Genomic DNA, 25,054 nt, shown 5'->3' with positions numbered 1-25,054 from the left:
AACCCCAATTGAATAACTGATTTCTGCAGTGGGTCTGGCTTCAAAATTTACCACAGGCATTGACTCTTAACTATCGCCTGAAGTTGCTTAGGCAGAAGATCTACCGCCCATCTTCTTAGGGCATCAAGATAATAAATGTCAAAAACAGTGGTGAAAACCAGTCTCAAGAATTAATACAATTCAAATTCAAAATCAATTCCTCAAAATTGATCCCTGTTAAATGCATGCCAAAGGATTGTTGTACAGCATGCTAATAACCATTTTAGTCATGCTCCTGCCACTGCAAATTTCAATTGCATGTAATGACCAAACCATGGTTCTCTTCATACATTGAAGAACTAGGAAAAGTATAGGGTTGGTAGGGGCATAGGGGAGCAGTGGGAAAAGCTCAGATAAAATAAGTTCTGGGCCCTAATCCAAGCCATTGATCTGGAGAGGCAGGAACAGGGTGTATGCCTGGAGATCAAAGCTTTGACGAGGGAATTCAGGAGATCAGGACACTGGTGTGGAGATCTGGAAATCAGGAAGCCATATAGAAGGTTGGAGATGGGTCGTCTTTGGGAGGCTGCGGGTATGGGTACCTTGGTGGGCTGAAACATGCACAGAGAAGCTCCCAATACATAGTTCTGCTGCCTCGATGGACTTTTTTGTACCAGGAATGTCAAACAATGGAACCCAAGAGACACGGAGTGCTGGAGGAACTAGGACTGAAGAAAGCTGTTGACCCGAAACATCATCTGTTCATACCCTTCAGGCTGCCTGACCAGCTGAGTTCCTCCAGCACTTTGTATTTTGCTCAAAATTCCAACATCTGCAGTTCCTTGTGGCTCCTGGACATAGTATTGGCATGAAGACAAGTCAAAACCCAAGGTGTCCAATTAAACTTCTAGAATGGTTAGATTTGGCAAGAAATGATGTATTGCTTTCCACACTGGAAATAACAGTTGTTTAATATCGTACTGCCAAAATGTAAAATTTTGCATCTAAAAGTTGGGTGAAGTATACATAATACAGATTAATGGGGATTTGGTTCTTGATTATCTGCTGCTGATATTTAGTCATCTTATATGGTGCCAAATACGTCATTTCCTGTCATCTGGAGCCAGATAGCCTGATGACTGGTTTGCAAGAAAACAAAATAAAGCTGACTGATTCAGTGGCTAGGATGCATAATTTAAGTAATCCAGAATTTCTGTTAATTTTTTACAAAGAAAATTGCAATCCAACATATAATATAATATAATAATTTCCTGCACAAAGGACTGAAGAAATTTTGATAATGGTGATACGTGCTCTGTCTTCACCACAACATCTGTGCACTTTCATTAACATGGCCTTTCCACTCCCATGTAGAAATGCAGGTCATGCATTTCCTGAAATGATGCCAGTTGTGAATGGGCAGTAAACTGTATCCAAATTTAGGTTTCAGAGGAGTCGAAGTTAAATCACATTTTAAATTTATCCTGACCACCATGTATATTTAAAAAGATCTTCGTGTGATCAGAATATGTTATACAGGAACTTTTTGTCAGAATATGGTCTCCATTCATTGATTATTTGAAGGGGTAGAATGGTTCAGCACGGGAACCTAACTGAAGCTTGAACTCAGTATTAGATGAAAAGTTATACTTTATAATTTACGAACCTATCTCCAATTATGAATTATTAGTAAATTATTCCATTCTTCCTTATCATGCTTTTTGTTTTGTTTTTTTTTCTCTTTCTCTCTTGCTATATAAAAAAAAACTAGAAGCAGAGTCTGATAACTGATAATGTTATTGATATACGACTGATATACATGAAATGTTTTTATTATGATATGTGCTTGCTTCTAATAAAATAATATATTAAAAAAAGAATATGTTATATAAATCTTTGCATTAACTTTTAATAAACGCAGATGATATCTATCTATCTATCTATCTATCTATCTATCTATCTATCTATCTATCTATCTATCTATCTATCTATCTATCTATCTATCTATCTATCATCCATCTACATGTATCCAGATATTAATAAAACTTACATCTTGTTTGTACCTAGATATATTTGTATCTATATATATTTGTATATTTGCACAAGAACGGTACATCTTCTTTCATGACAATTTTAGGCCCACCTTACTCACCATTGTCCTGGAATGTGCAGTATCAATTTTCGTTCAGATTTATGTTATATTTTACAAGTTATTGACGTTTAAAACTTACAAAACAATTAAAAAAGGACGCCCACTCGCCGTGTTTACTTGACTGGTGTCACAAAGCGTACCCAACGGGTCCTCAGCCACACCTGCGCAGTTGGGGCCTTTCCCCATTTTTTCAGATCACCATATTGTTTTGTCACGTCTACTTGCCTGGCCTCACAACGGGGACCCAACAGCTCCAGGGAGAGGCTGCGCTGGGGACCCGGGGCCTGGTTGCTGGGTCTGGGGGCGGCGCCACTGCTGCTCCGGGCCCGTGGGGAGGGAGAGGAGTGGGACCCGGGGCAAGGACTAGGCCGTAGCCTTGGCCTCTCCTTCCCCCGGCTCCAGGCCGCTTGTGCCGTCAGCCCCCACCTCAAGTACAACTTCGTCGCCGACGTGGTGGAGAAAATAGAACCGGTGGTGGATTACATCGAGATTCTGGGAAGGTGAGGAAGGAGTGTGGGGGAATAAAGAGAGAGGAGGATGAGTGGGGAGGTAGGGAGTGGGGGACAGAGGGAGAGGAGGGCAGTGGGGGAGGTGAGGAGGGAGAGTGGAGGGGTGGGATAGGGGGGAGGTGAGGAGTGGGGGAGGAGGGGAATAGAGGGAGAGGAGGGGTTATGGAGGGGAGAGGGGTTATGGACGGAGGGAGGGAGTGACTGAGGGTAGGGGAAAGGAAAGGGAGAGGTGAGGGAGGGAGTGGGGGAGGGGAGGAGGAGGGGGGAAAGAAGAGGGAGGGTGAAGAGGAGGGGGAGGGAGTGTTGGGGGATAGGGTAATGCAGGAGGATAGGGGTAGGAAGAGGGATGGCGAGGTAATGGAAATATTAAACGCAAAGTTATTAACTTTAACTTAATTTCTGCCATTAGTGCGGGCCCATCAGCCGCGCATGCACGTTGGGGGAACGGGACCCAACGGGTCCCCACTTGTTCTAGTAATATTCTAATATGCTTAGTCCTGAATGAGTGTAAATATGTTTCAAGCTTAAACTGGATTTGGTGTTAGTATATGATATCTGTTACACCAACCTGACATCATATATAACATATAGGCCAAACATTGATATTAAGCCTCTCATTTAATTATTTAATGGCCTAGCATCTTTTTTACGGCTTCAGTGGAATTCTCCAGGAGATAGCCTGACCCAAAGTCAGATCAGAAAAATAGCACAATGCAAAATCTTCCCGCCGAACTTTTTTGTTGGTATCCAAAAATTTCAAATTGGAAAAAAAAAAATCCCCTTTCTGCCTGAACAAACTCCAAACCGCCAAAGACCCTCACCTCAAACCTTGTGACTCTGGTCCCTTTGCTTCTCTGCCTGCTGCTCACTTCCTCCGCTCTGCATGCCCTGCCTTCCTTCATTTGTCAGTACTTGATCCATGGCCTTGGCAATTCAAGCGCTCACTCTGATGTTTCTTAAATGTTGTGAAAGTACCTACCTCCACTACCATCTAAAGTAGCGTATTGCAGTCTCAAACAGTGCGTGTGGCACCAGGTGCTGAAAATGTCCTTATGGTTGGTAACATCTGTTTGCCAGCAAATTAGTTATTACTTACATCAACTCACAAGCTGCAGACGTGGGCCTCATAAATGTCATTCCAAACATTTAAGTTTCTGTTTCCATTTTATGTCTGTGAAACACACCCCCATCTTCAGTTCACAGAGATGGTCATCTTTCCGTGGATCACTAACTTTTGCCAAGAACTATTGTTCAAAACTTTTCTTCCAGTTACTGCAGTCATTCTGTGAATGCGTGTATGCATGAGCTACTATTTGATAAAGTGGCTGTTCAAGCTGCATACCAGTGCACCCAACCAATACCCAAAGGGAGAAAACTAGTGACTATAAAAGGCAAAACTGTGTGTAAATCTAACTGGTCTCCATGACGACAGGCAAACTGTCAAGAGCAGATGATTGCAGACAGACTATCCTAAGCTGCCAGTTAATATCCAGGAACTTGTGAGGTTCAGTTTAAGGAGTGGTGCTGTTGTAATTCTACACCTGACGACTGAGCTTGTTACTGGGGAAAACCTTAAAAAAAACTTTATATCCTCCTGTGGATCAGTTATTTCTTAACTTACAAGCACATGGGTTTTGCAAGTTCATGTTTTGAAAGAAATCAGTTTCTTAGGTTTTTCCTTTCTTGTTAAAGTATGTTCAATCTGAAAAGGGCAAGAAACCCCCGTAGGCAAAAATCTTAAGAAAAAACAGTATAATTACTAAAATAATGTATTTTTAACATCAATTTCTTTCCTACTGCTTTTCAATGATACAAAAAATGGATTCAGATCATAAAGCTGTTTGATCTGTTAGGATGGTTGTGTCACATGATTAAAAATCCATGGTGACTAACTGGAGATGGTAACCATAGCAGTTAATAGCTTGCAAGTGCACTTTTTAATGTTACCAAAGAAAAATACAGAAACCTGATATTCTGTCAAAATTGTGGAGATATTCAACAAGACAAGCAGATTGTCGAGAGAGTAGAGCAGTGTTAATGTTTCAGGTGGATGAATTGTGAATAGTTAAAGATATATAATTTTTATGTTACAGAGAAAGGAGGTGTGGGTACAAGAGAAAAAAAAAAGGAAAATGTTGGCACAGTGGAGAAATAATTCCCAGAACCAGCAGTGCACCTGTCCGTAACTCTAGGAAGGAAGTTAGCATGGGTTGCAGCATTATTACGCTTGATTTCTCCAAGCAGGATCTCAGAGCCCGTCACTCCATACTTTCCTGAATATGCCAGTTTGTTAGATAGTATGTAGTCACAGCCAGGATACAAGTCAGGATACAAGTGTGTCAACTCCTAGAAGGATGAGATCACACAACAGTTCTCAGGAATTCTGAAGACAGTTGCAAAAGGGCAGTCTGCATGAGAAAGATGCTGTATTTGTCTAGGGAGAAACTTTGTGCTTAGTCAGCTTATCAGAGAGGAACTGAAGGCCATGGGGGAGCCCTTCTCTAAAATATATAGGTCCAGAGAAACATTAAGCCAATCTGATCATCTGGGAAGTGCTGAGTATTTCAGATCTGTCAGGCATAGTCCAGGGTATGGTGCAGTGGCTGATGACAGCTTTCAGCCTCCAGAGCAGCACAGGTGGAGGCCATTCGAAGTATGCATGCAGCGGTGAAACTCAGTCCGATGGCAATATTTTATACCAGCCTGCTGCCACCATGACATTAAATTCAACTCATTACATGTGCTTTGAGGTAATCAAAGTAGTGATGCAATGTTGTCTCCGTGAAATTACAGGCCAACTGCTGCCTCTGTGAAGAAAAAACCCTTCTCAAGCCTACAGTACTTGTACTTTCCCACAAATGGTGCTTGCACACCATCCTTTCCTTTGCCAGCTGGTCCAGATTCCTGCCGCTCATGCAGATGTGGCACGGTCCCTGCTAAGACAGTCTAAGACGACTGCTCACACGAGTCCTGCAGGCCATCTGCAGCCTCCTTCATCGCAAGGACCAGACTTCCAGCATGATTGCTGCACAACAAAGCCCACAGCAGAAACTGGTTTAGCGAAGGCAGCACCAGGATCAGTTATCAATACATTCACTGCAGAATGTATATGCTTTGTTACCTGAAATGTGAATTGTTTAATTATATTAATCTATTTGTTCTTAAAAACTTCTTGCTTTCAGCTTTGACAGCTTATACTGCAGTGGTCCCAAAAGGTAATCATCAAAGTGGTTGTGGAATGACTGCGTGCAGAATTCTTTACCCTTTATTTGACCTTGGCTTTGTTGATAATGTGAATTGCTGTGACAATGATTCTGATTTTGTTGATGTTCCCTTCCACACTTAAGGGCCTGTCCCACTTAAGCAAAATTTTCGGAGACTACATGCGACTAGGCTGTCGCCACATGGTCGCCGGGATGTCGCCTGTATGATCTCCTCAGTCGCCCAAAGAGTCGTAGAGTCCTTCTGGTCACTGCAGAATTTTCGGCGACCGTTGTCTTGACGCCAATTGGGGTGGCCTGATGTAGGTGCTGTCGACAGGATGATGTAGGACGTCATCAGAATGATGTAGGATGATGCCAGGATGATGTAGGTGGTTACCGGTGATGACATCGGTGAATTCCATTAAAGTTATATTATAGATAATTTAAATTTTAATGTTATTATAATATTTTTGTATGCACTGTTGTATGTCGTAGGGGTGTACAATCGCCGTTTTTTTCGGAGATCTGTAATGACTATGACAGTCGGGGCAGTCGCCTAAAAAATTGCCTATGTGGGACAGGCCCTTTAGAGTAACTCTTGAGTAGAAGGAAAAGTTATCAATTCCTTCTCTCCAGAGATGCTGCCTGTCCCGCGAGTTACTCCAGCATTTTGTGTCTATCTATGAGAAGTTATATCAGCTGATATAAGCTATGCCTCAGTATAGATAAGCAGATGCCACATAGGCAAGAAATTCATTTATTGTAACACCTGAAATCCCCCCCTTATGGTATCTCATGTATTTACACATCTTCCTACTTCAAACTTGCTCAGGGTGGATGATTTTCATGTGATGGTTCCTGATCTTACATAAAGCTTTAACTTTCTGGAGCACAAGGGCACTCGGTACAGACATGGAGTATATGACAAACTGAAATGAAACAGCAAGTAACTTGTTGACGTGTTTAGAGATGTTGAAACGGATGATTGACCTTGGTTTTCTTCCCAGATCCCCATTGTGAGAAAAGCCAGACATTAACAAACTTAATGAGTACCACTGGCTGAGAGCTCTGGATACAGCAAAGACTTTGAGACAAGATAGCATCCTAGCTGTAGTTAAAAAAACTCCATAACAAGTCTCTAGATAAGCTGTTTTAATACAACTACAACACTAACATATACTTGAGCATTTGAAAAAGTGACAGGTGTGTCCAGTCTACATAAACAGCACAAATCTAATCCACTAGTAACACCCAATCTGTTCATTCACTGTATTCATCAAAGTGATTGATAAGCTACCGTGCAGCTCTTATTCACTGATAAATTACACACTGATGCTATGTTTGGGTTTCACCCAGACCACTCGGCTCTGAACCTCATCTCAGTTTTGGATGAAATATGGACCAAATTACAGAATTCCAGAGGTGAGGTGACATCAATTGACTTTGACATCAAAGCAGCATTTGAGCAAACGTAGCAGTAAAGGTGCTGTCGCACAGCGGCGACCTCATCCGCGAGTTAAGAACAGTTTGCCCTCAACTCATACCTGCAGCATGGTTGACACGAGGTCCTAGGAGATCTTTGTAACTCTCCTTCAACATGCTGAAAAATGCCCGTGAGTAAAAAAAGGTTGCCGTGGAAAAAATTGATTTTTTTTTTTTTACTCGTAGGTTTAGTCGAGGTAGGTCGTAATAGGTCGGCATGTTATTCGTAGGTAATCGAGTGTAGTCTAAGGTAATCGAAGGCAGTCTAAGGTAGTCGTAGATAGTCTTCAACATAGTCGAAGGGAGGTCATCTTCACTCTCCACTATTCGGTGTCCAATTTTCCCGAAGCTAGTCTTCAACATAGTCGAAGGAGGTCTTGAACATGACACTTTTTCAAACTCTCCTCAACTCGCCAATTAGATCACTGCAGTAGGACAGCCCCTTAAGGATCCCTGAGAAGGGTATTACTGAAGTAAATGAGCATGAGGGGAAAAAAGACTAATGGTTGGAGTCACACCTTCCAAAAAGGTTTTTTTGAGGTCAACCATCTCAGCTTCATCTGGGTGGTGTCCATGGATAAACTATCTTCTGCTGCTATATCTAGGTATGTTGTAAAGCCTACCTGAAGCGTCGTTGAAAATCTGTCGCTGCGGGTGTGTGCGATTTTGGCGCCGTTTAGAGGGGGCGGGTTTAAAACGCGATTTTCTCTAGGCTGTTCCAATCGAAGTTGTTCAGCCTAGTTAATTATTAACGAAAAATCGCTGGAAGACCCCGTCGCAAAAGCTATTATTAGTTTTAAAGGCCTCGTATAATAGTTATAGTAGTTTAAAAATCAATCTCTAAACCCGCGACCGCCAGCAACCGCAGGGTCTCATAAAGCAAACCTCAGAAGGTATGCTGTATATTTTTACATTAAAAAGGGCTTCTAAAGATCCCTTTATACAAAGTTTAATATTGCGAGTAGCTCATTTTGGGCCCATTATATCCCGCAGTATTTTTCTCGGCATTTGGGGCACAAATCTACCGCAATGTGAACGTTCTAAACCAGCGCGTTCACAGGATCCCACTGGAAAGCTGATTTAAATGGGCATTTATTTACAGCAATTGAACATTAAATTCCTTCCATTTGGTCTATAAATTAATGTAAATGAGATTTAAAAATCATGTTTTATTGTGAATTATTTGTGAATATTATTTGGACATTTAGGCTATTTAAAAATGTTAATCATTTATTAAGAAATGGATAGATGTTTAGATCTAGTAATTGAAGTCTGAAATTAGCTACAATTAGGCAACTAACTAATTATATGCTTTAATTTCAGGTCATCCAAGTAAGATTATTTTATATTTGTTTCAGAATGCTTCAATCTATGATAACTGAAAATTTCATTCAGTTCTCTTAATTTTTAAGAAAGTTATGGGCTTTTGACTGTTCACGATCACAGCTTTTTTGTTATGTCCATAGAAAATCAATAGGGAACAAGATGCTCATTTCCGAGTATGAAAATGGCCATAACTTTTTAAATACTTGAGATATGAAAGTGAATTAGGTGTCAAATTAAACTTATTTTTATGCTTTATCTGATGGGATAAATTACAGACTTGATTTTTAAAATCTCAAAATTTTGTAACATTGCTACTATATCAATTTCTTTCCATTACAGTTACATTACTGACATATATATATATAATTTACCACATGCAAAATTCCCAATATGTCCACACCACAAAACAGGACAAATATAATATAGCTGGTTCACCCAGCCCCTCCATTTTCAATCACCAGCAAATTAACTTCTGACCAATGGAAATTTGGTCAGCAGTATGGTATCAAGATGACACAGTAAAAATTAAAATTAAAGGGCATCATGAGATAGTATATCATCAATGTTGCTGGATGTAAACCTAAAAATCACTACACAGCAGGATTGTGGAAGCATCTTCCTCAGGAGAACTAAGAGATCAAGGATGCAGTTCACCACTACCCCCTCAAGAGTTGTTTGGGATAGTTAATAAAAACTGGTAATGCCCATAATCTGAAAAATGCATTTAAATATAACCCTTCAGCATTTGCGGAGCCAGGTGCCTAGCATTAATAGGGAGCACCTTCTTATCATTCATGATAGTGAACATTTATATTGCTCCACTAGCTTGTGGCTTTTAAAAAATTAGATGTATTGTCAAATTTATGATTCACCATATCTGTAGAAGATTTTTGCAGAAAGCACAAAACTGTTTCTTGGTAGATTTGAGTGATAATATTCTCCTAAGAATGCTAAACTTGTTTTCATTTTGCAGATAATTAAGTGTTAGTGACATTTTCAGCACATGATGCAGATAGCCCCAGACAGATAGATCCTGGAGTGTTCCAATGGCACTTTTGTGCTCACAATTTCCAACCCAGATGAGGTCAAGGTGGGCCAAGAACACACTTCTGAGGTGTAGTTGTCAAGTGAATTACTGGTCTAAAGATGCACCCTAATGTCACATCCAGAAATCACACCTCACCATTACCTTCTGTGTGCCTGCAATCTAAGAAGCAGAATTTAATTTTGAGAATATCCTGCAGCTCTATACAAGCAATTCATGCCACAGGTTGAACATGTTCCATAATATGGATCCTGGAAGTGTGTGAGGAATCAAGAATGGAAGTGATAAGCCTTATCTTTTGACAGATGAAATTTGGCAGGCACCACAAATTGCTTGAGAATAAAGGTGCCATGCAAATCCACTGGAAACATGAAATTGACCCTGATAAAATTTAATTTCATGTTTACACAGTGGTTGCAGGTTTAGGGCCTGTAATTTACGTTGAACATAACATGGAGCACCACAGGATTGCTTGAATTCTTTTTAGAAAAACACAATACCTACATAATGTGCCCCCCGTATCACATGATGGACTCTGCCCAAAGGAGATTAAATGGTCTCTTCTTTGGTGGAGCATATCAGTGACATTCCAAATGTGTCGTGCTGCAAACTGTGCTTGAAAAACCTGAAGACTAAAAATTCTGGATGATAGTCATCCATTTCAGGATATTATTGCTGGAGCTCTGCCTCCAGAAGATGACAGTTCTCTAATGCCACTAACTATGTAACTCAGCCTCAAGGTACAAAGCATCCTGGGGAACTGTGAAGAGTCACGAATGTTTAATTGTCATATGCACCATGACCAAAGAATGAAATTCTTAGTTGCTGCAGTTCTATAGGCACATTCAATGTAACATCACAGCAAATAAATATACTGTATGTTATCAACTCGTAAAATGACTTCTGTGTTTACCAAACTTCCATTTTATTTTCACATCACATATATTACTACATGTAGAAAGTAATTAATTGGCTGCAAGACATTTTGTGAGACCCTGAAGTCATAAAAGGCACTGGCTCAATGCAAATTTTTTTCCTTCTGTTTATACAATAATTATGTCAGGCTCTCTTTTGGTACAATGCATCAGTCTTCCTTGGATTCAAGTTTCAGATCTCAAAAAATGTTTTAAATAAACCGCACAATGTGTCTATTCAAAGTCGAAGTTACTCTCAAGAAAAAACATATCTTTAAAAGTTTCAATGAATAAATTTTAAGAGTCCAATGACATAACACATTCAAGTTTACTTTGCAATAACCCCAGCTGAAAGTACAGTTATATTGCTAAATTAGCAGCCAGCAAAGAACAACTCACCTAGCAACATTCAACAGACTCAACCTTCACCCATTCTTGACATAATGCTGCACATACTTAGATTTTCAATCTATTAGTAAATCTGAATTGTGCTCTGTAAGTTATTTGGGCAAATCCTCCAAAATTATGGAAGAAATTGAATAAGCACATGGATATCTTAAAAGACAAATTTGCTGGCTGCAACGGAAAAACCCCCCCAATACACATCAAGAATCAAACCCGTCTGGCCTGTGGACTTGGACATCACACAACGGTGTGAACAGGGAAGGCTGAGACGGAGATAACGAGATTCTCTTGGATACACAAAGGGAGGAACCAAGCCTCAGCAGACGGTGGTAAACAGGCCAGCACAAGCACAATCACCATCGGGGATGATAACGATCAGGCTGAGGGATCATGACATCAGCAAACCCCTTATCATCGGAAGCCTATTGTTCATGCCAGATCGAAACTGGGAAACATCAAAAGAACCCCTTTTATCCAGAGGACCACCTGGGGGTTTCAAAGGAAGCTCAGGTATAAAAGTCGAAGTCAAGCCAGAACTCTCTCTCTCTTCCTGCTCTTCCTGCTCTTCCTGCTCTTCCTGCTCTGCTGGACAGCTCGTGGGCCTGCATCGACTTCGCTGTGAGTATCCTGGTGACCTGGTGAATTTCCCGAAATAGGAGGTTGAGGGGAGAAAGGTCAAGGGGGAGTATGCTTGCAAGTAACTTGTGTTAAAGTAAGTTTTACGACGTGCCCGATAGTTTTCGTCCATAGTTTTAGTTTAAAGCATAAGTTTAGCCACGCATTGTGTAGTGTTGGTGAGATTCGATTTCTCATTGTTTAATAAAGCCTGTAAATTTTAGACTTGCTTTGAGTCCATCTTGGTTTCTGTTTTCTCTCATCGGCACACTCTGTTCAATTCAACCTTTTATCATATCCCACCATAATTCCGAGGTCTAGAACCTAGGGGAATCCTTTTGTGGAGTAAAGGGAAAAACAAAACCCCTACAGAATGGCGACCATGGCAGGACCTCGGTGGTTTGGGATATGTGATTTGTCAGAGGGGGTGAGAGAACGTAGCAAGATGGAGGAGAGAATCTCCTCTTATCTGTTTAAAAAGATCAATCTCACCAAACAATGGGTGATAGCACTGTTGAGAGCTGAGCAGCCCGCAGAAGCTGCAGCTCAATGGACGGAAAGCAAAGCGTATAGTAAAGGGCAGGAAAAGGCAGTTTGGCTAGCGTGCCTATCACAGCAGGTAGCCAATATGCAGAGACAGATAGATAGACTGGAAGAGCAACAGAGAGAAGCTAGGGCCAGCGCTGAAGAAAGCGCTAGAGAAGGGGAAGGGCTATCTGAGGAATGCAGTAAAGCCAGGCAGTGTATCTTGCAGGCGAGGGAGTCCCACAGAAATGCCCAGGAATTCCTCCAATGCCAGGTGGTAGAGGCAAAGGAGAGGGAAAGGAACGCCCAGGAACTCCTGGCTCAGAGTACACAGAAGTGCAGGGAGCTGGAGGGAAAGTTCCAGGATATACAAGCAGCATACAGGGTGGCCCGTAGCGAGCTAGGCAATAGTGATCACGGGCCTTGCCAGGCGAGGATAGCGCAGCTGGAGGAGACTCTGTCCAAGACTAGGGGACGGGTTCACCTGGTAGGACCAGGGGGGTCCCCCGGGGGCAGAGGGCTTCCCTCAGCAGATGATTCCCCAGTGGCAAAGGGGAATAGACCGCCTCCTGAGGCGCCGGGGATAGGTCCGGGTCGGCAGGTGGGGTTCGGGTTGTCCGGGGAGGGACAGGCCCAAGGAGGGGCGGGAGAGCACCCTCAGTTAGCGGCTTCCGCGCCATGTGTAGCACATCACGAGGTGGTGGGGTTACCGATCATGGTGGGAGAGCCAGGGGTAAAGGGGCAACAGCCCAGAGTAGGGCAGATGTGCCCGGCACGGCAAAGGAAATATGGTCCCCCGGTAGGGCAGGCAGATAGGGGGCCCATAGAGAGTGATATCATCATTCCCCATGGGGCACATGTGCTGAGGGGGATGGTGGCTCAGGTTCCCAAGTTAACCAGGGCAGGAGACCCGTCATTGCATTTTATGGAGGTGCAGCAGGCGGCCGACATAAACGATTGCGATGAGGTAGAACGGGTAAAGCTGCTACTGATGACCCTAGATTCATACCTATGCAAGGCGGTGACCTCCAGGGAAGGGGGAAGACCTGAAACATGGGTAGCGGCACAGACAGCGGTTCTGGAGGCCATGGGGTTGAATCAGGGTAGTCCTTTCACCAGGGTGGGGGTGACGGAGCAGCAGGTAGCTGAGTCCCCGGACATGTTCGCAGACAGGCTGTGGGCAGTGTATGAGGGAGCGTGTGGGATGCCTTTAGATAGGCAGAATTTAGATGGGAGAACAGCTCACTGGCTGAAGACTCTGGTGGCGAATTGCCTCCCGCGAGTTAGGGCAAGGGCCGAGCACTGGTTCGACCCAGCTGACCCAAACCTTAACGAGGCGGAGGTGATCAGGAAGCTCACCCTTGCGTATCGCAATGGGGTGAGAAGTGAGGAGGAGCCCTTTAAGGGCAAGGTGCACAAAATAGTACCGGCACCCCCCAAAAGGAGGCAGTGGAAACAGGAAGGCAGCCAGACCTCTTCCGAGATGAGGCCGGTGTGCTACGGGTGTGGGAAGCCCGGGCACTACAAGAGGGAGTGCAGAAACCTAAGTAGAGCAGTGGGGGATAGGACCCCGGTAACAATAGATATAAAAGATCTAATTACCTATTTGCAGTCAAAGGCGGGAGGGTCCGGACAGGTAGCCATGGCAACAGGCCAGGGCGCGCCCATATCCGCACCCCCGGCACCTTTATGACTTCCAGCGAAACAGCCCACATTCCTATGCCCATTAGAGTATGGCCCATGTGGGAGACCCTGGGTCAAGATGGAGGTCCAGGATGTGGTCGGGAGTTACCTGCTGGACACAGGTGCTTCCAGTACTATTGTCCACATGGACAATCCCCGTACATCCCCTCTATCTAGTGGGGTACCCTATAGTCTTGTCGGTTTTACGGGAAATGAGAAGACGGGGTTTTTCTCTGTTCCCTTGTCCATTCAATTAGGAGCACTCCAGGCGCAGTGGAAATGCGTCCTGATGAGTTGGGAGCAGGAGGGAAAGGGGATACTAGGCGCCGACTTTATAGTGGCCCACCAGGTCCTGGTGGACCTGAGGAACCACTGTTTGTGGGGCATAGCAGGAGAAGGGGCTGAGAGAGAGAAGGAGTTAATGGTCATCGAGAGGGCATCAGAGAGAGGGGCTCTGTGTGTCGTGAAGCCCAGAGAGGGGTACGATCTAGAGGTCCTAGTGAGGCAGACCCCGACAGAGTATCGAGGCCATGTTAAGCGAAATTTGGCCGCATTCGCTACTCACAAGCACGACTGTGGAAGGGTCACAGGAACAGAGGTCAGGATAGACGGGGATCCCATGTCCCGACCGCAGAAACAGTATAGTTTTCCCCGAGAAGCGGAGGCTGACTTAGAAGTCGCCTTGAGTTCACTGGTTAAGCAAAGCGTTTTGAGGCCCATAGCCACCCACGTGAACTCACCGCTCTGGCCTGTACGGAAGCCAGACAATTCCTGGAGGGCCACGGTAGATTATAGGGTCCTGAATAAGAATATTCCGGCTTGCGCACCAACTGTGGCAGCTGTAGCAGACCTATTAGCAGAAATTCCAGCGTCTGCATCTGTATTTACGGTGCTAGACATCTCGAACGGTTTCTGGTCTATCCCAGTCAGGAAGGAAGACCAGTACAAATTTGCTTTTACATTCAAGGGGCAGCAGTACACGTGGAACTGTCTTCCCCAAGGGTTCCACAATAGCCCCAGCATTTTCCACCAATGTATGGCGGAATGTTTAAAGGAATTTAGTGAGCCCCACAAGATCGTCCAGTATGTGGACGATATTTTGCTATTCACAGACACCAGTGAGGAACATGGGCCCCTAGTAAATGAACTGCTGAAGCTGCTCTGTAAGAGCGGTTTAAAAATAAACCCCAAGAAGGCACAGATAGGGTTACAAGAGGTAAAGTTCTTGGGACTGACCCTTAGGGCCGGAGAAAGGGGTATCGATACAGCAAGAAGGCAGGCAGTGCAGGAACTCCCAGTCCCAATGGACGTGGGGGGGGTAAGATCATTTCTGGGAGTCACGGGCTACTGCCGAGACTTTATAGAGGACTATGCCGCGACCGCAACACCTCTGCACCGGCTGCTACGCAAAGGGGTAGAGTGGGAGTGGGATGAGCAGTGCGAGTCGGCATTCGTCCATTTGAAGCGGGACCTGCAAAAGGCCCCAGCTCTGGGAGCCATTGACTACAGGGAGGAATTTTTCCTGGAGGTAGCCGCAAGCAGCGATGGCCTGAGCGCAGTGCTCCTCCAGGAACGGCACGGCAAGTTAAGGCCAGTGGTGTATTCCTCCAGAGTCCTCACAGAGGTAGAAAGGTCCTATTCAAACTGTGAGCGGCACCTGCTAGCCACATACTGGGCAGTGAAGAAGGTACAGGTCTTCATAAGAATGTCCCCCATAACCCTCCTGACCCACCATACCCCAACCCAGATGCTGCTGGACGGTCGGATTAAGGATGGGACCGTTAGCAGTGCGAGGATCACTCGCTGGACCCTTCTCCTTTCCCAAATGGCCTTACGGGTTGAGAGGCTATGTGAGCCCAAGCTCGCAGCCAATTTGGTGTACCCAGGGGAGCCACACCATTGCTCGGTGGAAGGGGTATGGGAGGTGGACTTTGGGCTTAGAGCAGGGTTACATCCCACGGGTAGGGAAATATACGTGGACGGGTCCAGTTTCGTGTCCGAGGGCATACGGCTCACGGGCTGTGGGATCTGGGACCCCGAGGCAGAGATAGCCCTAGCTCTTAAACTCCCACATACGTTAAGCGCCCAGCAGGCAGAGCTGGCGGCGGTAATGTACGTGGTGACCCATCCCAAGCGTTTCCCCACTCCATACACCATATGTTCAGACAGCATGTTCACATGCAATTCCTGCACGGAATATTTGGCCATCTGGTCCCGCCGAGGGTACACCTCATCAGACGGGAAGCCCCTGACCACTAAACCACTATTAGAGAGGATTGTAGCAGCCGTAGGGAAGGGCGGGGATAGATATATCCATAAGGTGAAGGCCCATTCCAAAACGGAGCCACGGGGAAAGGGAAATCAGAGGGCGGATGGCTTGGCCAGGGAAGGAGCCAGGAGTGGGAAAGCATGGGACCCCTATCAGGAAGGACAGGTAGCTGCAGCCAGGGAGCAGCCTCGTGAAAAGGAGAGTGCGGGAGTGGTTTTGGCTCCGGACCTGACCACGGTCCAGGCACAAGACCCTATTTTAAAGGCTGCCTCAGCAGCCATTTGCAGGCAGGAGAAAACAGAGGGACCGTATGGGGGTAAAGACATGTCAGTGAAGGAAGGCATGTTATTCAAGGGAGATAAGTGGGTAGTGCCTTCCCTGTACAGAAGGGAATTTTTAAAACTAGCCCATGAGGGTCCAGGGGCAGGTCACCCTGGGCCAGAGACCACATGGCAGCGAGTAGAGATGGCAGGATGGTGGCCAGGGCTCAGGGAAGATGTTCGCGACTTTTGTGCAAGCTGTCTGGTTTGCGCAGCAAACAACCCAGACCCCCAGAAAAGGAAGGTTTCCATGGGACACATCGGGAGGGTGGAGGGGCCATGGCAGTCGATTCAAATCGACTACATCGGACCCCTTCCAACCGCTCAAGGGGGTTACAAGTACTGCTTAGTCCTTGTGGATGTGTTCTCAAAATGGGTAGAGGCCTTCCCTTGCAGAGCAGCCACCGCTATGGGTACGGCAAAAATCCTGGTTAGGGAGGTGTTCACCAGGTGGGGACTCCCACAGTTCGTGGAGTCAGATCAGGGGAGCCATTTCACGGGACAGGTCATGCAGTCCACCCTTAGAATACTGGGCATCAAGGCCAAGTGGCATGTGGCCTACCACCCCCAGTCCTCAGGTCCGGTAGAGCGGTTGAACCGGACAATAAAGGAAAGGATAAGGAAGGAAACAGGGGACTCACCCAACCGGTGGGTGGAGGTTTTACCCCTGGTCCTTATGGGGATTCGGGCCAGCCAGTCCAGGAGTACGGGGTACTCTCCCCATGAGCTTATGACGGGTCGGGTCATGAGAACGCCAATGCACATTATGGTCCCAGCCCTAACAGAGGGACAGCTCAGGGAAGTGAACCGGGACAAGTTTGCCAAGAGGCTATTTGAACAACTTAGACAGGTTCACTGGCAGGCAGCCAGAAACATGGGGGCCCAGCACCAAAGAAACAAGCTACTGCTGGAGCCTCGCAGGCATTGCGAGTGGGCAGTGGGAGACCAGGTAATGGTCAGGAGATATGCTAGGGTAGGGGTGTTTGAACCCTTGTATGCGGGCCCATACAACATAGTGGACAAAGCCAGTCCCATGGTGTATGCCATTCAGCTTCCCCGTAGAGTCAAATGGTTCCACATCAACCAGTGTAAATTGTTTGACCCCACAAGGGCAGGGAAAAGTAAGAAAGGGGTACATGTCAGAGAACAGGATCAGGAACAGACCCGGGTTGATGTGGAAACCGTAGGGGAGCCAGGCGAGTCCACAGGTAGTCAGTCTGAAGTAGCCGGCTGTGTTCCAGGGCAAGGACTGGAAGCAGCGGAGAAGGAGGCTGACTCCAGCCCTCCGCAGGCAGGTACCGTAGACTGCCTAAGAGAGGCAGAACTAGCAGAAGCAGAGGAGAGGGAGGTATCACCTCTGGTGTGGGAACCCTCGGTCAGACGTAGGAGTGACAGGGTCACTAAACCCCCAGTAAGGTGGTCCCCATCCCTAATTAAACCTAGGGCTAGGGCCGGCCACAGGAGGGCCGGGAAGGAGAGTGGCCGAAACAGGGCACTACGGAGTGCGGCTGGAGGGAGCCCAGTCTCCACAGGGAACGTAGGGGTAACTCAAAACCCCGTAGTGCAAAGGGAGGTGAGGGGCAGTCAGGCCCCTCGACAGGAGGAGTTCTGGCCTGCACGGGAGGGCCCACCAGAGGGGTGGCCCCAGCGTGACGGGGACCAGTTATGAGTTGGCCACCCGGAGACGGGTGGCGTTGTATATAGCATTGGTTTGTGTGTAAGTAGATGTAGTTAGCGTAATTAGATATAAGGTTTTGTATAGCTACAGGGGAGTACAGGGACAGACAGTACGGGATCGAAGGGATGCGCCGTGGAAAAGTGGACCATAACAGACAATCAAAACCCCAAATGCCATTATTAGGCAGATAGCTCTGTGGAGGCAAGGAGGTGTTTTGCTTTGTTTTCCAGATAAGTAGCCCCGCCGTATGGATGATGGCAACGATGTGCCTCCGGATGTGCGTGGCGCGTCGCGGGGACACGGAGGAGTACCCGCATGGTGCCCCCGCGAGACGGAATTATTATATCAGGCCCTGTTAAAAGACATGTTCCAGAAATTCCACAACCTGGATTTTGGGGACATAGACATAGAAGAGATGTACCGCGGAGTAGGGGATTTCACTTTGGGGTCCGGTAGGCAAAGACGAGGGGTGGTTAACGACGGGTTTACAGCATTTAACACGGGGACGTCTATTATTAATAGCATGGACAACGTAGAACTGGCCTTGCAGATCAATCAGTTGAAGGGCCAGTTAAGAAAGGTTCTGGGGGAGGAAAATGCGGTGGTAGGATCGGGACTGCACGAAGAGGTGGCAATGACTCTACATCTAAAAGAAATCATAGCACAATTGGAGACACATGCAAAAACGATAAACGCTTTGATTAAAGAGGACCGGAATGCGTCCGATCAGGCTGCACAGAATGAGGTGTGTGGGCTGTATGGTGCGTGGTTGTTGGGGGAGGGGAGGAGCAACCTGGAAGACCTGAGGCAAGGTCGGGTCCCCTCCTGGATAAGCAACCAGCACCTAGCAGCGCTACACCCTTATAACAGCACTTTGAGTCCTTGTCAGCTTCGTGTGGCCTCCGAGGCCTACCCGGTACCGGTGGATTGCGGAAAATCCAATCACACCATAATGGGAGTGGTCGTACGAATCCCGGTAATGGGAACCTCGGCACGACCAGCTCCTCTGTACCGAGTGGAGAACGTGGGAGTTGTTCGTGGGGGGGTGCATATTCGCTACGGGAAGGTCCCGCCCTATGTCATAGTGAGGGAGCAAGCTGTGACAGGCATTGACCTTTTGGGTTGTCGGAGCCGGGGAGCACAGGTAATCCTGTGTCCCCAGCACATGGGCGCTGAGGCTAGGCCTCAGTGTGGGTTCAGGACTGTTGGGGCACAGCCTATAAACTGCACCATGGAGGCGATGGCGGCAGACCATGTCCCTCCACAGGTGGCGTATATAGGCAGTGGGACGTACTGTGTCACCACAAGTGCCCAGCGGTATCAGCACGGATCACAGCTGTGGTGCCCGATACCGCACAGCAGCTTCTGCTTTAAACCCAGGGCAGAAGTCCATGTGGCACAGCAGCGAATATTACCCATCCCGGAACCTTCTTCGGTTCACCTCTCGGTACGAGAAAATGTAACTGACTTATTTGACTATGTTGCCCATTTTGGGTATGATATTCCCCCAGTGAATGAAAAATTAAAAGAGTTGCTGGTGGCGGTCGAGTTGTCGCACAAACACTTCTTCTCCCTGGAACAAAAGACTCTGGATATCGCCAGGGAGATCGAAGAGATCAAGTCTCCAAGTTGGTGGGACCTGGAGTCCTGGATCATAGTACCAGCATGGGTCCGCATCGTGTCCCATGTTCTGATCATCTGCCAGATGATAATTGTGGTGTATTTGCTATGCATTAATTGCAAATTTAAAAGGCGGAGGAGGATGGCCAAATTACAACAGCTGGTAAATCGAGCCGCCCGACGTCACCATAACGACACCCCATCACTGTAAAATGTCTGTACTCTAGTGCAATAGTTTTTGTACATAAGTTGTAATCCCTGCATTTTCAGGGAATGGTCGTGAGGGTACTGTATGGTTTGTGGGATTGATGTAAAGTAAAAGGTGTATAGTGTAAGTTAATGTGCTTCGAGGGCCTAGTTTAGCGATTAAGGGGGCTTTCGGGGTACATAATTTCACCTTCTCACCAGGAGTGTTTACAGCTCTTGAGGCTGGAGGATTGCCCACTAACTTTGTCAATCGACACGGTCCGTGCGAGCCTGGACGTGTCGTAGGGGCATGTAAGTTATTTGGGCAAATCCTCCAAAATTATGGAAGAAATTGAATAAGCACATGGATATCTTAAAAGACAAATTTGCTGGCTGCAACGGAAAAACCCCCCCAATACACATCAAGAATCAAACCCGTCTGGCCTGTGGACTTGGACATCACACAACGGTGTGAACAGGGAAGGCTGAGACGGAGATAACGAGATTCTCTTGGATACACAAAGGGAGGAACCAAGCCTCAGCAGACGGTGGTAAACAGGCCAGCACAAGCACAATCACCATCGGGGATGATAACGATCAGGCTGAGGGATCATGACATCAGCAAACCCCTTATCATCGGAAGCCTATTGTTCATGCCAGATCGAAACTGGGAAACATCAAAAGAACCCCTTTTATCCAGAGGACCACCTGGGGGTTTCAAAGGAAGCTCAGGTATAAAAGTCGAAGTCAAGCCAGAACTCTCTCTCTCTTCCTGCTCTTCCTGCTCTTCCTGCTCTTCCTGCTCTGCTGGACAGCTCGTGGGCCTGCATCGACTTCGCTGTGAGTATCCTGGTGACCTGGTGAATTTCCCGAAATAGGAGGTTGAGGGGAGAAAGGTCAAGGGGGAGTATGCTTGCAAGTAACTTGTGTTAAAGTAAGTTTTACGACGTGCCCGATAGTTTTCGTCCATAGTTTTAGTTTAAAGCATAAGTTTAGCCACGCATTGTGTAGTGTTGGTGAGATTCGATTTCTCATTGTTTAATAAAGCCTGTAAATTTTAGACTTGCTTTGAGTCCATCTTGGTTTCTGTTTTCTCTCATCGGCACACTCTGTTCAATTCAACCTTTTATCATATCCCACCATAATTCCGAGGTCTAGAACCTAGGGGAATCCTTTTGTGGAGTAAAGGGAAAAACAAAACCCCTACAGCTCCCAGCCTGATTGAGAGAAAGGAGAAATATTTCGACCCTATTGGGCTAGTCCCTTTGGTTATAAATTAAAGATCCACTCTCATATACCTGACCTTGGGGCTGTGGTCTGCGGAGCTTCTAGCCGCGGGCAGGGCGTGAACTTACCATACGTAGTCTGGGATCCCTTGCCGGGGATCGCCAGAGAAGAGCTCCGACCGCCGGCCTGCGGCCTATAACATCCTGAAGCCGCCATCTCCGGTAGGAAAGTGATGATTCGGGACCTCCAAGCGTGTTTGACCGTCCCAACGTCAGAGTTTTGATCATTCCGACGAGAGAGCCTGTACATCTGGCCGTCCGTAGCAGCGACTATAAAGGCTTAATGGCCTCGACCACGGGTAAACAAAGGAGGAGGACTGGCTGATCTTTGTTGCCTTCCATTACAGCATTTTTCACTTGTGTTAAATCTTATTGTGCATTGTGTGATTTTTTTAAAGTGTATCGCTGCTGGCAAATTCATTTCACTGCATCTTCGGGTGCATGTGATGAATAAAATTGACTTTGACTTTGGACCTGTAGTGTGCACTTCATATCTGCACATCATGAGAGATGAAGAGCTGAATTTTCTGCTCTATATGATAATGTTGCTAACATTTCAAGGATTAAAGGTCAGTTTATTGTCACATGTACCAATTAAGGTACAGTGAAATTTGAGTTACCATACAGCCATACTAAGTAAAAAGCAACAAGACACACAACCACATAAAAGTTAACATAAACATCCACCACAGTGGATTCATCATTCCTCACTGTGATGCAAGTAAATAAAATTCAATCTTCTTCCTCTTTGTCCTCCCGCGGTCGGGGCAGTCAAACCATCCGCAGTTGAGGCCATCAAAGTACACGCAGTCGACAATTGAAGTGATCGAAACTCCTACGTCAGGGCGGTTGAAACTTTCTCCGCGGCATGGAGCTCCCGAATCGGCCTCTTCTTACCAGAAACTGTGGGCTTCACAATGTTAAAGTCCACAGGCCCCCGTGGTTGCAGCTTCGATCCCAGGCAAAAGGATTGCAAGCTCCGCGATGTTAAAGTCCCGCAGACTCCCGCGGCTTGAAGCGCCGGGTCGGTCTCCATGAAAGGCCACCAACACCATGATGTTAGTCTGCAGTGGGGACGGAGATACGATATGGGAAAAAATCGCATCTCCATCGAGGTAAGAGATTGAAAAAAGTTTCCCCCAACCCCCAAGCCCCACATAAAACAAACCAAGGAACACCAAAACATACTTTTTAACACATACTAAGAATAATAAAAAGAAGAAAGAACAGACAGACTATTGGCGAGGCAGCCACTGCATATGACCACAAGAACTATGGACACCCCAGATCAGTTCCTCAAATAAAATATCTTTTGAATGTGACTTTAAACAAAGATCCTGTCTATTCTTTCAGGATTTCATTATTGTTTTCAAAGAAGGCCAGGTCCATCTACCCATGTTTTGATCATAATTTGTCATAATTTCCACTTCTGAAACAGATTGTCTGGTCGTATATCGGATTGCTATTTTCAGAACAGTGCTATTTTTACAACAGGGACTATGTTTAGAAGTACTTCTTTGAAAAAAATCACTGTATAAATGCAAGTTCTTACATTTCTTTTCAATTCTGGTGAGTTTTTATGTCCAAAGGAATCCAATGACAGAGCCATCAGCCCAGGAGGTCTGGATAAGCCATATGCCGACATGCTGAGAAAGCTTAAAGAAGAACCACAATCTGGATTTCAAATATGTTTATTAACCCCTTGAAACTTTGTTGTTATATTAAAAAAACATTTGATTGCATTGCACTGATAGTGATTTTTTTCCACAGAAGTACTTCTGAAACATGGTCACTGTTGTAAAAATAGCACTGTTCCAAAAATAGCAACCCGATATACGGCCTGACAATCTGTTTCAGAAGTTGAAGGACAAATTATGACCAAAACACGGGTAGATGGACTTGCCCTTCTTTGAAAGCAATAATGAAATCCTGAAAGAATAGACAGGATCTTTGTTTAAAGTCACATTCAAAAGATATTGTATTTGAGGAAATGATCTGGGATGTCCATAGATCTTGTGGTCATATGATTGTGAAGGCTGATTCTGAATGATTATTGCGTGACCTACAAATTCATTGCATAATGCATTGTTTAAGCATTATACATACATTTTTACCACAACACCATTCATGAAACGATAACAGACACGAGTAGAAAAAATGGTTATTTTCACAGGCCTAGCAGGAATGTAGCATGTAGAAAACACATGGGTTATATCAAATCCATCAAATTTCCTTTAGAAAGCTGGCCTGTGAAAATGAATCATATATACGCAATTAACATTCAATATAACATTCATAGGACAGTGGAATCATACCATGCATTGTGTTCTCCAAAGGCATCAATAACTTGAACATTTGTGGGGCTTAAAACTATATGCACATTACAACAGGGATCTATATCCTGAGAACTGTTCACAAGTTGGAAATGTGACCGCCTTGCTAAATATTTAAGTAAAAAGATAGGCCAATCAAGTGCAGCGTGTAGTTAAACCAGGGCATTTAACTCAACCATTCAGATATTGCCTCAAACAAAATTTTCATGCAATGGAAGTTTTCCGATCTATCTTCCGATCTTACAAACACTCGTTCATATGCATGAACAGCACACAAATAAGGAATTCATAACCCAGGGAGAACCTTTAGCTTTATTCAAAAATAACTTTTTTTGAAAATTGTATGTCAGTATTATAATGAATGTTGAGCTCCAGTGTGGCTATTTTATCTTAGAAAAAAGAGTAGCATGAGGAGGAAAGGGTTCAGAGTCAAGGGAAATAAAACAGTGGCTCTGACTTTGAGACTCTATACTCAAAGAAACTTCTGAAAAACCATGCTCCTAACTCTGGCTGTCACTGGAACAATGCATCCATAGACTGATTTCAAAGACTACATCGATCTTATATTAGTTCTTATGGATCATACATTTCTCATTCCTTGAATATGCAACTAGATTGTGACCATCAGCAGATCCTGCTGCTGGCCAGCACTTCTACCTAGAAACCTTCCATAACACCATTATCCTCAGACAGTCAGCAGGGTCCATCATACTTCAGCTTCCACACCAGATGCATGGATGGCTTTTGGATAAGAACGTTCTCCTTAGCCCCATAGCTTTCAGGCGTCTGATCATCCCTCAGAGCACTGTACTAAATGGTGCCATACAACGACTAGGAACCATGTGGAAATTACCATTAAGATCCCCAAGACGAGATTCTATTGTTTGGATAACTTGGTGGGGGTGCACCTTGCTGTATTCTCCAGAGAAGGCCTCAAGCTTTGTTGTTGTCTGTTCCATTAGCAAAACAGAACCTGCTGAGAGATATAACCTTAACCGTGAAATGGCAGAAGCATGAATGGCAGGATCTGCAGGAGAGCAATAAAAGCATTAGATGGCAATTACAAGATGACCTCACAGCTCGCACTGTCAGGGAATGCCAAGAGTCTCTGAAGGACATCACTTCAATAGCTTAATCCACAGAGAACCACTCCAAGCAGCAACATATTCCAACCACCTGAATTTTGAATTTTACAAAGCAAGTTGCAATGTGCTACATTGGTGTTTGAAAATAGGCATCTCCATCAAAAGCTCCAATACACTTACATCTCATGTGCACAACTGCTCCAATATGGAATAGCCATTTCATCCATAAACTTTGAATCACATTCACAAATGCTCCCTCACTTTTGTTCTCAAAGGATGGCTGGGCAAATAAGAGTCCCTTCCATCAGCAGAGCTATCAGTCAGGAGGAGATACCTTAGGCTTGGTTTACAGAGTGCTAGTCACCACACTGTTATCAGTTATCATTAATGACAACCATATACTCATATATAGACCTTTTACACCTCCCTGACTCGTAGT

At 45.4% G+C, this 25,054-nt stretch overlaps 1 protein-coding gene and 1 pseudogene across 1 annotated transcript in view; both read right to left on the bottom strand.

The window, feature by feature from the left end:
* The window catches only part of kiaa1614 (KIAA1614 ortholog), a 47,030-nt gene extending 43,071 nt beyond the window's left edge, over nt 1-3,959 (bottom strand). The window contains exon 1 of the mRNA XM_033028354.1: nt 3,737-3,959. The gene's annotated coding sequence lies outside the window, so the exon portion shown is untranslated. The remainder of the gene's footprint in view (nt 1-3,736) is intronic.
* LOC116978118 overlaps nt 1-25,054 on the bottom strand; it is a 31,722-nt pseudogene that overhangs the window by 5,116 nt on the left and 1,552 nt on the right.

This window comes from Amblyraja radiata, chromosome 10 (genome assembly GCF_010909765.2).
Source record: "Amblyraja radiata isolate CabotCenter1 chromosome 10, sAmbRad1.1.pri, whole genome shotgun sequence".
NCBI lineage: Eukaryota > Metazoa > Chordata > Chondrichthyes > Rajiformes > Rajidae > Amblyraja > Amblyraja radiata.
The sequence above is the reverse complement of the archived record's forward strand: the minus strand, read 5'-3'. Positions and strand labels throughout refer to the sequence as shown.